Genomic DNA, 9801 nt, shown 5'->3' with positions numbered 1-9801 from the left:
GAGACTGTCAAGGTCATAAGAGAGCGCTTCTGCAGTCCTCCTTGGGTCATTGTTTCTAGCCGGGACAGAAATTGCGCCGTTGAAGCGCAGCTAACAGATCCGCCCTTCGCGCTAAAACAGTACAAACATGGTAGAAGCGTTTCGCGTTCCGACATTCTTCTCATTAACTTTTCTTAAGCAGAAGCGCATGTTGCGCGAGAGCTGCGCGCGGTCCCTTGGACAAATTGCACGGATGGAGTGGTCATGAATCATCTGGGACGGTCTTGCGCCGCACATCTCCATGCAAGAATGGAAATCGATCTGAGTGGGTGTGGTGGTGGTGGAGGAAATGCACGCTTTCCCGTAATTCCGCAGAAGGGAAAGCACCGGCATCCAAGAAAGCGAGTTAACCTCTTAACTGAGGGCAAACCAGCCGAAAATAAGTCACACCCGTGTCCCTACAGCCGAAAGAGGCTTAACCTCTTCTCATTCCACAAATTGCCTGCTACTTTTGATTATTACAAATGCATTGTCTTCCCAGTTAGACTGTCGCTCACTCTCTCCTCGCCAGTTCTGTAATTTTCACTTATACCTGCGAGTGCTATTATTTGCTCGGTTCCTCTTTTGCCGTTATTGTCTCCGAAAACACTCGCAGATTGGACAATGTCTTCAGATGCAGGAGTGTGGCGAGCGATGTTGCGTATGAGAGGTTCAGCCACTGGCCTCGCAGGCCTGGAGGTCTCAAAAGCCTCCCCGCCTGTCTGCGTCGGTCCCGAGGTCCCGGAGAGCCGTTACAGTGACAAGGCATGAGGAGGAAGCCAAAGCGATGATTCATGGCCGCTGGAAGGAAACGAGCTGTCACTAGTGGGAAGCCAGTCTTCGGAGGTTCCTCTTTGCACGGAAAGCTGTGCACAAATGATAAAAGTGACCGTTCTCCTTCATCTTTTCTGTCCGTGTAAATATAGCTGTTCGTGAAAAGTCCACCCCGGACTGCAGGGAGAGATCAGCCGGTGCTGGGATGCTGACCTCAAGGTTGGGAGTTGAGATCCCTAGCAGAACACGCAGCTCGCTGAATAGTCCTTCAAAAATACCCTTTGCCTGAACACTTTGATAGCTTTAAGAGCAAGAAACTAAAAGCATTATTAGCATTCATTGACTCAGCTGACACTTTTCGCCAAAGCATCAGGTTTGTATATACTAACCTACTTGCTATCATTGACCCAGCCGAGTGACTTTTTACTAGAGCAATTCAGGGTACGTCCGATGGTCAAGAGTACTACAGCAGGAGTTGGGATTTGAACCCAGGTCCTCCAGTTGTAAGACACCACCGCTGGCCACTATGCCGCCCGCTGTGTCGTTTACAAATTAAAAAGCATACGATCCATATGCCACAGGAGTATCTGACCACTGGAAACCGTACTTTAAGCTGCAGACGGCCGAAAGCAGGGCTGCCTGTTTGGTTGGTTCAAGTTGTAAACGGTGTTCAGTTGTCATTAAAAAAAAAAAAGCTTTATATAATCAAACACAATATGTAAAACAGCTTTGTAAGGGTTGCAGTAACTGACTTGAGAGTATAAACTAAATATTTAATTCAGGAAGGATTTGTGACAACAGTGGGCTCCAGCATGTTTCTGGGGACACAAATTCGACCAAAGGACACAAGTGGACGAATCCCGAAGCTGTGGCGCAGTGGCGGAGAAGGAAATGGTCGTGATGCAGAGACAACACTGAGAAAGGCCCTCCGCTTCTGAGTCACTACAGTTTATGTGAGAAGGAATGCTGACTTCACTTGACCTTTGGCAGGCAGACTATTTATAACAGCGCAGCTACTGGCCCATGTTTTGGGCACCGAACTCTCAGTGCTGTAATTTAATCTGCTCCTTTCCTATTTTAAGGTACAGGTGCGGTTCACAGAGCTTTGCCTCGGTGGATAAATATTGCACTCCTGTTGAAGAGAAAAGATAAAAGACACAATTTCCTCTTGGCTCCAGTTTCTGCTGAAGAATACCTCCTCATCCCGCCTCCAAAATGTATTTTGCGTCACGTCCTGAACTTAGATCAAGCGTAGCAGCGGGGTCCTGTGTCCACCTGAGCTCGTTGGAATGGAAGGGCCCGCGAAATCAATCTCACCTCAGCTCCAACGCTTGATTCACCTTGATTCATTTCTTGTTTACTTCGGCTTTGTGTGAACACCTGTTATTCAGCCGTGATTCTGACCGGAGTCAAGCTGCCAGCTTTCATAGCAGAGATGTTATCGAGGCAACGTTTTAAGATGGGCAGCATGGCGATTGCATTGAGGAGTGTGCCGGTGCATCGCTGTTCCTGAGCTGCAGGTTCACGTGTGGGTTCGAATCCAGCTCAGTCTGTGCGGACTTTCCATGTCCTCTGTGCGGGTGTGAGAGTTTCCTCCGGGCGCTCTAGTTTCCTCACATACTGCAGGGATGTGTTTCAGGCAAACTGGCGACTTGAAATTGCCCTTGGTGTGTGTGTGCGTGAGTAAATGATTACCCTGTAATGGACTGGTGTCTTGTCTAAGGTGTACCCTGCCTGACAATCCACTTGCTCGATAGGGTCTGGATCGCAGCAACCCAGCGTTGTGCAAGAAGTGTAATGGATGGACTGGTGAGTGAAGCTCTTTACACTGGTTTGGTTGGTTGTTGTCAGTATTATGTGTCATCACAAATTCCACCTATTTAAATACGAGGAGAGGGGGATGCGGTGGTGCAGCGGGTTTGGCCGGGTCCTGCTCTCAGGTCAGTCCGGGGTTTGAGTGCTGCTTGGGGTGCCTTGCAACGGACTGACATCCCCTCCTGGATGTGTCCCCTCCTCCTCTAGCCTTGCGCCCTGTGTTGCCGGGTTAGGCTCTGGCTTGCCGCGACCCCGCTCGGGACGAGCGGCTTCAGCAAACGTGTGTGTGTAAATACGAGGAATGAGCGTGAAGGGTCTGAAAATATGAATTCCGGCGTTACCGAGTGCAGAACCAATCGGTTCCGATCGTTTTCCGTCAGATGCCAGATGCTCGTGGACATTAATGACAGCAGCAGCACTCCACCGGTTTAGCGACTTACCTTCACTCCTTCACCCATCCTTCATTGCTTAGGTGTGAGGCCTTTTTTGGGAGTTGCTCAAAAAGAAATCAGTACGTGATTACGCAGCGGTTTGTCTTGAATCGTACATTCGACTGTTGCGAACCACCTTTAAGCAATGGCAGAACGATGAGGATGCCAGCCTAACCCTTTGCGAGCGATCAGCACAGTAGGTTTCCCGTGAAAAGACAAAACGTTGTGTAAGAAACCTGTTGAAAGTGGAGATCAATTGATACTTTGCAGAGAAATATGAAGAGGAGCTTTCTCAACATCAAGTGTGGCGAGATACACTGAGCAGCAAGGACAGCGATCACAGTTCGCCTTGAGAGACAAGTACAGAAGGGGTCTTAGCAGCGACAGCCGTGTGCCATCGTGTGCCATCACTCATAGGCGGGCTGTGCGCACGAACACGGGTTTGAACCCGCGCTGATGTGACGGTCCCGCGCTTTTCACCCGCCATCGGGGTGTGTGGAGAACGCCTTGCAGATCTGCCACAAAGCATCACGTGATGCGAAGGAGTAAGCCCTGTCGCGCGTGCACGTACGCGTGTGTCCGTGTGTCCGTGTGTGTGTGTGCGCGTTCTTGACCTTTCCGGAGAGCGAACCCCTCTGCGGGAGCGCGCGCGCGCGCTTCCTCCAAGTGCCGAGAATGGCGCGCCGCCGCCGCGTAATGAGAGGCAAATGAAAGGTGTCGGAGGCCGATTTATCAGCGCCGGGAGCGCTGCGAGCCGGTGGAGGATAACCTTCGGAATAAAAGAGGGATTACGGAAACACTCCATTGCCTCGCGGAGACCCTCCGGAGCGCGCAAACAAACAGAAAGCGAACGCGCATTAAGTCGGAGAAGCGGCGCGACGCGACGGGGGCAAGTCAGAATAAATCCCGCCGCTGCTTGTCATCTTTTCAAAGCTCGCAGGGGCATTGTGCTGTTCCGTGTAAAAAAATAAAAATAAAAAAAATAAATAATAAATAAAAGAAGAAGAAGAAGAGGGAAAAAAAAAAAAAAACTTATTTTCTCCGAACTTCCGTTTTAATTTTCCCCTCACGTGCCCGCAGGTTCTGGTTATCTGGAGCGCGGGAAAATTCCAATCGGCTAATTGCGCACTTATCGCGCGGAGGCGCGCGCCGGAGTCCTTACTACGACGTTACTCTCAGCGGAGGACGAGGCGGTGCAAGAAATTAGATTAACGCGACGGCGTTAGCATCGGGGCTTTGCGTATTAATCGGGAACTTTTATGCACACTCTAACAGTTTGGTTAATAGGTTTTTTTTTTTTTTTTTTAAATATATATATATATGGCTGTATATATAAAAATATAAATAAATCAAACGGGAGCGCCGCTCAAGTGTGTGGGACGGTGAGTTTGCTACAAGCCATGGGCAAGATGCCCCGCAAAGTAGGCTGGTGTATAAAGCGCAGAACATCAGAGTACCCGACGCAAATGTCAGTGTCACCAGAGTCCCCGCACAAGCCGATGACAGCCAGTCATGTGGAGCGGAATGCTGCACAAACGTCTATTTTAAGCCATTTTGGCAGTGCAATATTTTGCCTCTGAGTGACAACTGTACCGCTTTTCATGAGACATGCCCGGTGGGAGTTGGGTTCCGTTATCTCCTCTCCAGTGGGAACTTGAACAACACAGGCTATTAATCTGGATAAAGTGTTGTGTTACTATAAAAAGCTAAGCGGGCCTGGCTAGGGACCTTCCAAGTTGCCTGGTTAACCGATAACCCGTTAAATGCTTTTCTCATACGACACACCTTTTTCATTAAGACTTTAATGGGGACTTTTGTTGCGAAACGTAGCCGTGCGCGGCCTCCCAGCTTACGGCACCTTTCAACGAGGAAAGTTCCGGACTTGGCTCGTTGGCGAGTGACCGTTCCGCAGACTGAAAGGAAAATACGAATCGAATCCCTCGTACGGATGTCGCGATCGTTGCGCCGAGAAAAGTGGGCCACGCCAAACGGCGTCAAAATTCACCAAAAGGATTAGTTCGGTGCACGATTATTTCGAAATGAAGCGCTACGACCAGCGGCACTCGAGTCTTGTGCCTGTGGATCTCGGTGCATCGAGCCAAGGTCGCCGGAGTGTTTTTACAAGTTCGGGGGACCTGTTTTCTTGCAGGTGGATCGGGCATCCTTCCTGCGGAAAAATGTGCGGCGGAAAATCCAGTTCCTGGATTTCTACACACTTTCACATACATTTAAGATCACAGTATTGGCAGACTGCGAGTTCGTACACTGACCTCAAAACAGCTCGAGTTAGGGCTACGTGTAATTGCAAATTTTACCCTAAGAATCCTTAAGCATTTTACAGCATCAAACACACACGGTACTGATTGAACCTTTCCATACCTAAGAAGGTAAAAATAACACAAATAAATGAATCATCATCCTATCAGCGGAGCCTAGTCCAAAAGTTTCTCATTACCAATGTAAAATCCAAAAAGGTGGGTCTTGATCTTGCCTCTCAGGTGAGGCAAATGATGGGACAGTTCCTATGTTCAATGGCACCTCATTCCACAACATGAGACCCTGAGCAGAAAGAGAGCATAAAGAGGCAACTGGGCTTTCTTTAGGGGTCTGCAGCAGAGGAAGGAGAGGATGTTCAACGATGACGTTGGTTTGGCTGAAAGCACCTCTACTGCCCTAACTACTGGGACCAGGACTTCGGCTTGGAAAGGTGGTCAACTCCTTTCCGCAAGGGCTGCGGCCATGCTGCTTCTTCAAACAGCGTTCAGTTTAGCACCTGAACTTCCACTCAGGAATCAGCTGATCTAATGAACTCTGGAAGTAACGCCTTTGACTATCCATTAGCGGGACTATCCACGGTTGGTCCTTGAATGCGGTCCTGACGCCAACCGGCACCTGAACTGCTGACATTTGATCTAGTTCTTGTATCTGTTTACAGTTCCAAGCTGCACACGTATTGAGAGTGTAATAGGTAACTTTGGGCAAATAAATAATGAAATGTGTCAACTTTGCTTGATTTGGTTCAGTTGTACAGCGCAAACAATGGAAAAGATAAGAATTCAATTTAATTAGGATTAATCAATTATTCATGTATTCAGTGGTTTGGGGGCTATGAACTATGAAGCAATCTCAGTCATTAATAATTAGTTTGTAATTACATTTGCCAGTGTATTACTAATTTAAAGACCAGTGTGAAGAAATATTGGTTTGAAACGAGCACAAGTTCACCTTCAGAAACGCCTCACAAAGAATTCAAAAGAATCAAAAGAGGTGAGATGATAAATTACTGGATGTAGGAAGGGAAGGGGCCCAGTTTCTACATGAGAGCTGGTTACCAGCTGAAGATCAGACTCCTCACCAGGGTCCGCAAGGATGCAGACTGAACAGAATTTTGTTTTACCTGAACACCGAAGTAGGGGACTGAATGAAGCACATCCCAAATCGGAGTGACGTAGCCTTAGATTTCTGTACGGAGAATTACGATGCTGCTTGAAAGTATGTCAACCTCTTGTGTTTTACCATGAAATGGTTATTTAACTTAATGAGAATCAGTGTTTCTCATGTGACCTAATAGGTGTGTAATGACCAGTTCCATATGTTGCTTAGAGGAAATCATTTGTGTAGAAGAAACACGCAAGTAGTGCTGGTGTAAAAATAAGCAAAGCCCAAGTTGAACTGGTTAAACCAAGTAGGTAAGTACAGTCATAGTCATTCATTCATTTTATAAGTTTAGGATTTAGATTTTATATGTTTATTCTGATATTTTCTACAAGAATGATGAGCATCCTGATAGGGTTCACATACTTTCAAGCAGCACTGTGTACTGTTCCCAGGCTCACCCACCAACAGTTAGTGAATCATCTTGAAAAAATGGAAAAGAGAAAGATCCAACTCATTCTTCAAAACAAGCGATTAATCACCGTTATTCTCTCGTTAAGAACACATTTTTTTCTTACAAGGGTCAAAGCCGAAGCTCTTCTCCAAGCCGCCTTTTCAGTAAGGCTGAACCAAGTTGCTTCTTGTCTTCAGTGAATGTTGAAGTTCATATTTACGCCCTTGATGTGGAGAAATGCGACCAGAAACCTAAGAAATGTGCGACACCTATGGAGACACAAAGGAGCGGACTTGGCACCATGACAGACCAGACCATCACCCGATCAAGGCTGTCTGGGAAACCCCAGGGGAGCAAATATTTTTATCCACTCCAGCTTTGACTCCAAGAATGACGTCACATTTGTCACATCACAAACCGCGAGGTCGTGCTCTTGCAACACGTCTTTAAGGTTCTCTCCAGTCCAGTATGAAATTGTGTATTTCAGCTATAAAATAAGTAAAATAAAATAGAATACATTATTATATACAGTATGATGCTGAGGCTATACGATAATACACGAGGTAAGATGTTAAAACCCTTGTGGTAAAATTATGGGGGTTGGACACAAAGTAACCATGCCAGCAGTACTCGTTTCCTTCTCAGTACGTATACCAACTACCTCAATCCACCAATCATCATATTTGATCTTAACTAACTATCCATACCACCCGTACCTCGTGAGAATATCTCCATCCACCTGCAGATCAGCACATATTATGGATGGACACTACCCTCCTCATCGGGGATCACTGCGAACACTTCGCCGGGGTCGTCAAGTGGGCACCTTCCTTCGTCGGCGTTTCGTTGAATTGAGCCCACGACATCTCCGGAAGGCTCAACAGCGGATCTGTTATATCTATGAAGCATATCTACAAGTCGAAGGCGCTCGACAGTTTCTTCTGATTGACCCCTTTTTTTTTTTCACATTTTCTCCCACAGTGGAGAGATGTGAGGGCGCTTGTCTGCAGATCTCCGACTCGCTTAAAACAATCATTCGAACAGTTAGCCCTAAACAAAGTGTGTTAGGATCCACTTAGTCTGCAACTTGCTGATGAAAGAGGTGGCCTCGTAGGCCTAATTATGATGGGATCTGCAAGCTGCACCACGGAGCTCGAGAAGCAAACTGATATCTTCGTTTGGAAGGCTCTCCGAGTCTCTCTCACCTAAAGCGACGCCAGACGTTTGATAAATATTTTGCTGAAACTTTTTCATATTTTGTCAAAAGTACCATAAGGAGCCTTCCGCATCTCTAAAAATTAAGTATTTGGGTCGCACCTTTTGATTATTAGAAAAAAAAAAATCTTCGATGCATCTTTAGTAAGTGGAGAAACGGGCAACTTTCGCACGTCGCATTCGCCCAAATCGCGAGCGCATTTTATTTTAAAACCGACATCCAGCCGTCCGCCACAATTTCTAGAGCGTCTGGCCCAACTGCTGCTGAATAAAATGATTTTTAATTGGGATAATAACGCTAATTAATGGCGCTCTTAGGGGCGCCACCATGTCACGGGATTACGCGAAACTATTTGGGGTAAGCCATTTGAATTTCTAACATATTTGGAATAACGAGCCTTTTCTGACAAATATATGATTTGGCTCAGATGCTCGATGACTGTTTCGCGTTGTTTTATGGCTCCGCTGGTGACTCCATCCTCTTCGTTGCTTCTGTAAATAGCCGGAGGGAATTTTAAATATTCACGCATCCTTTGGATATTTCCCAAGTAAGCTTTCTAGTCACGTTAATTTCCATGGACGAGGGCAAAACCGCGTCTTCCGCGCGCAGGAACAACGCTGATAAGAACGGCCCGGGAGACGCCAGCAGCTCACGCGGCTTCTCGCGCTTAGGCCACGTTTCCCTCTCGTGCCGTCGCCTAGTTCTTCGGCGACCGCGGCGTCGGTCGGTTGAAAGAGCGGAGGCTCCTCCTCGCCTGGAGACCTTCCGCTGCCATGTGGCGATTCTTTAGAATGTCGTCAAGGCTCACGTGGGTCACCGGAAGGAGCAGCACATGGTGGGACGGGGTTGTTCGATGTCACCCTCTGGATGTGTCGGAGGTCGCAGCCACAGAGATCACGTAATCGTATAAAACGGCTCGCGGTTGCCCGTGTTAAACGTGCCCTGCAGGTCGAACCCGTGCCGCAGAATTTGCAGCGTGGAAACGCGGGTTTTCAGCCGGCTGCGCGAAACCGCGTTCCGCATCAAAGGATCGGCCGACCGTTCTGGGGGGTCGCTGCCGCTCAAGGACGGAAGTACGTGGCACGGATTTTTAAATCAGGCAGCAACATCGAAAGAAGAGCTTCTCTTGTTACCTGTTACCGCGGCGTGTTCGGTACATATACTGCAAAACATACATTTTTACAAATAAATATAAGAAAACACTGCAAATATAAAAATATACATACATAAACAACTAATTAAATACATGTGGTTAAACATATGCAGTCACATCTTGTATATTGTGAAATGCATGTACAGGTGGCCCCCAGGTTACGACGGGATTACGAAACCCATCGTAAATCGAAAATATCCTAAGTCGAGAATGCATTTAATACACCTAATACACACCTCCGCGTGACCGACTGGAAGATGCGGATCGGTGCCGCTGCTCAGCATCACGAGAGAGTATCGCTCCGCATATCGCTTGCCCGGAGAGGGAAAAAAAAAAAAAAATCAAAATTCAAAACTCGAAGTATGGTTTCTACTGAATGTCTATCGCCAGCTCACACTCGTAAAATCGAAAAAATCGTAAGTTGAGGACCACCTGTACTGCACAGTATGTGCATATTATGTATACAGTATATATCGAACGCGTTTATCAAACACACAACCTGGTTTACTGCATTGCCGCTTACTTCGCTTCATGTGCGTTTGTACACAGTGAATGTTCGTGTTTG

General features: G+C 47.2%; 1 protein-coding gene across 1 annotated transcript in view; it reads right to left on the bottom strand.

The window, feature by feature from the left end:
* LOC108930258 (zinc finger protein 420-like) overlaps nucleotides 1-9801 on the bottom strand; it is a 1123701-nt gene that overhangs the window by 947089 nt on the left and 166811 nt on the right. The gene's annotated exons all lie outside the window — the stretch shown is intronic.

Source organism: Scleropages formosus, chromosome 1, assembly GCF_900964775.1.
Source record: "Scleropages formosus chromosome 1, fSclFor1.1, whole genome shotgun sequence".
NCBI classification, from domain to species: domain Eukaryota; kingdom Metazoa; phylum Chordata; class Actinopteri; order Osteoglossiformes; family Osteoglossidae; genus Scleropages; species Scleropages formosus.
This window is presented reverse-complemented; position numbering and strand designations above follow the sequence as displayed.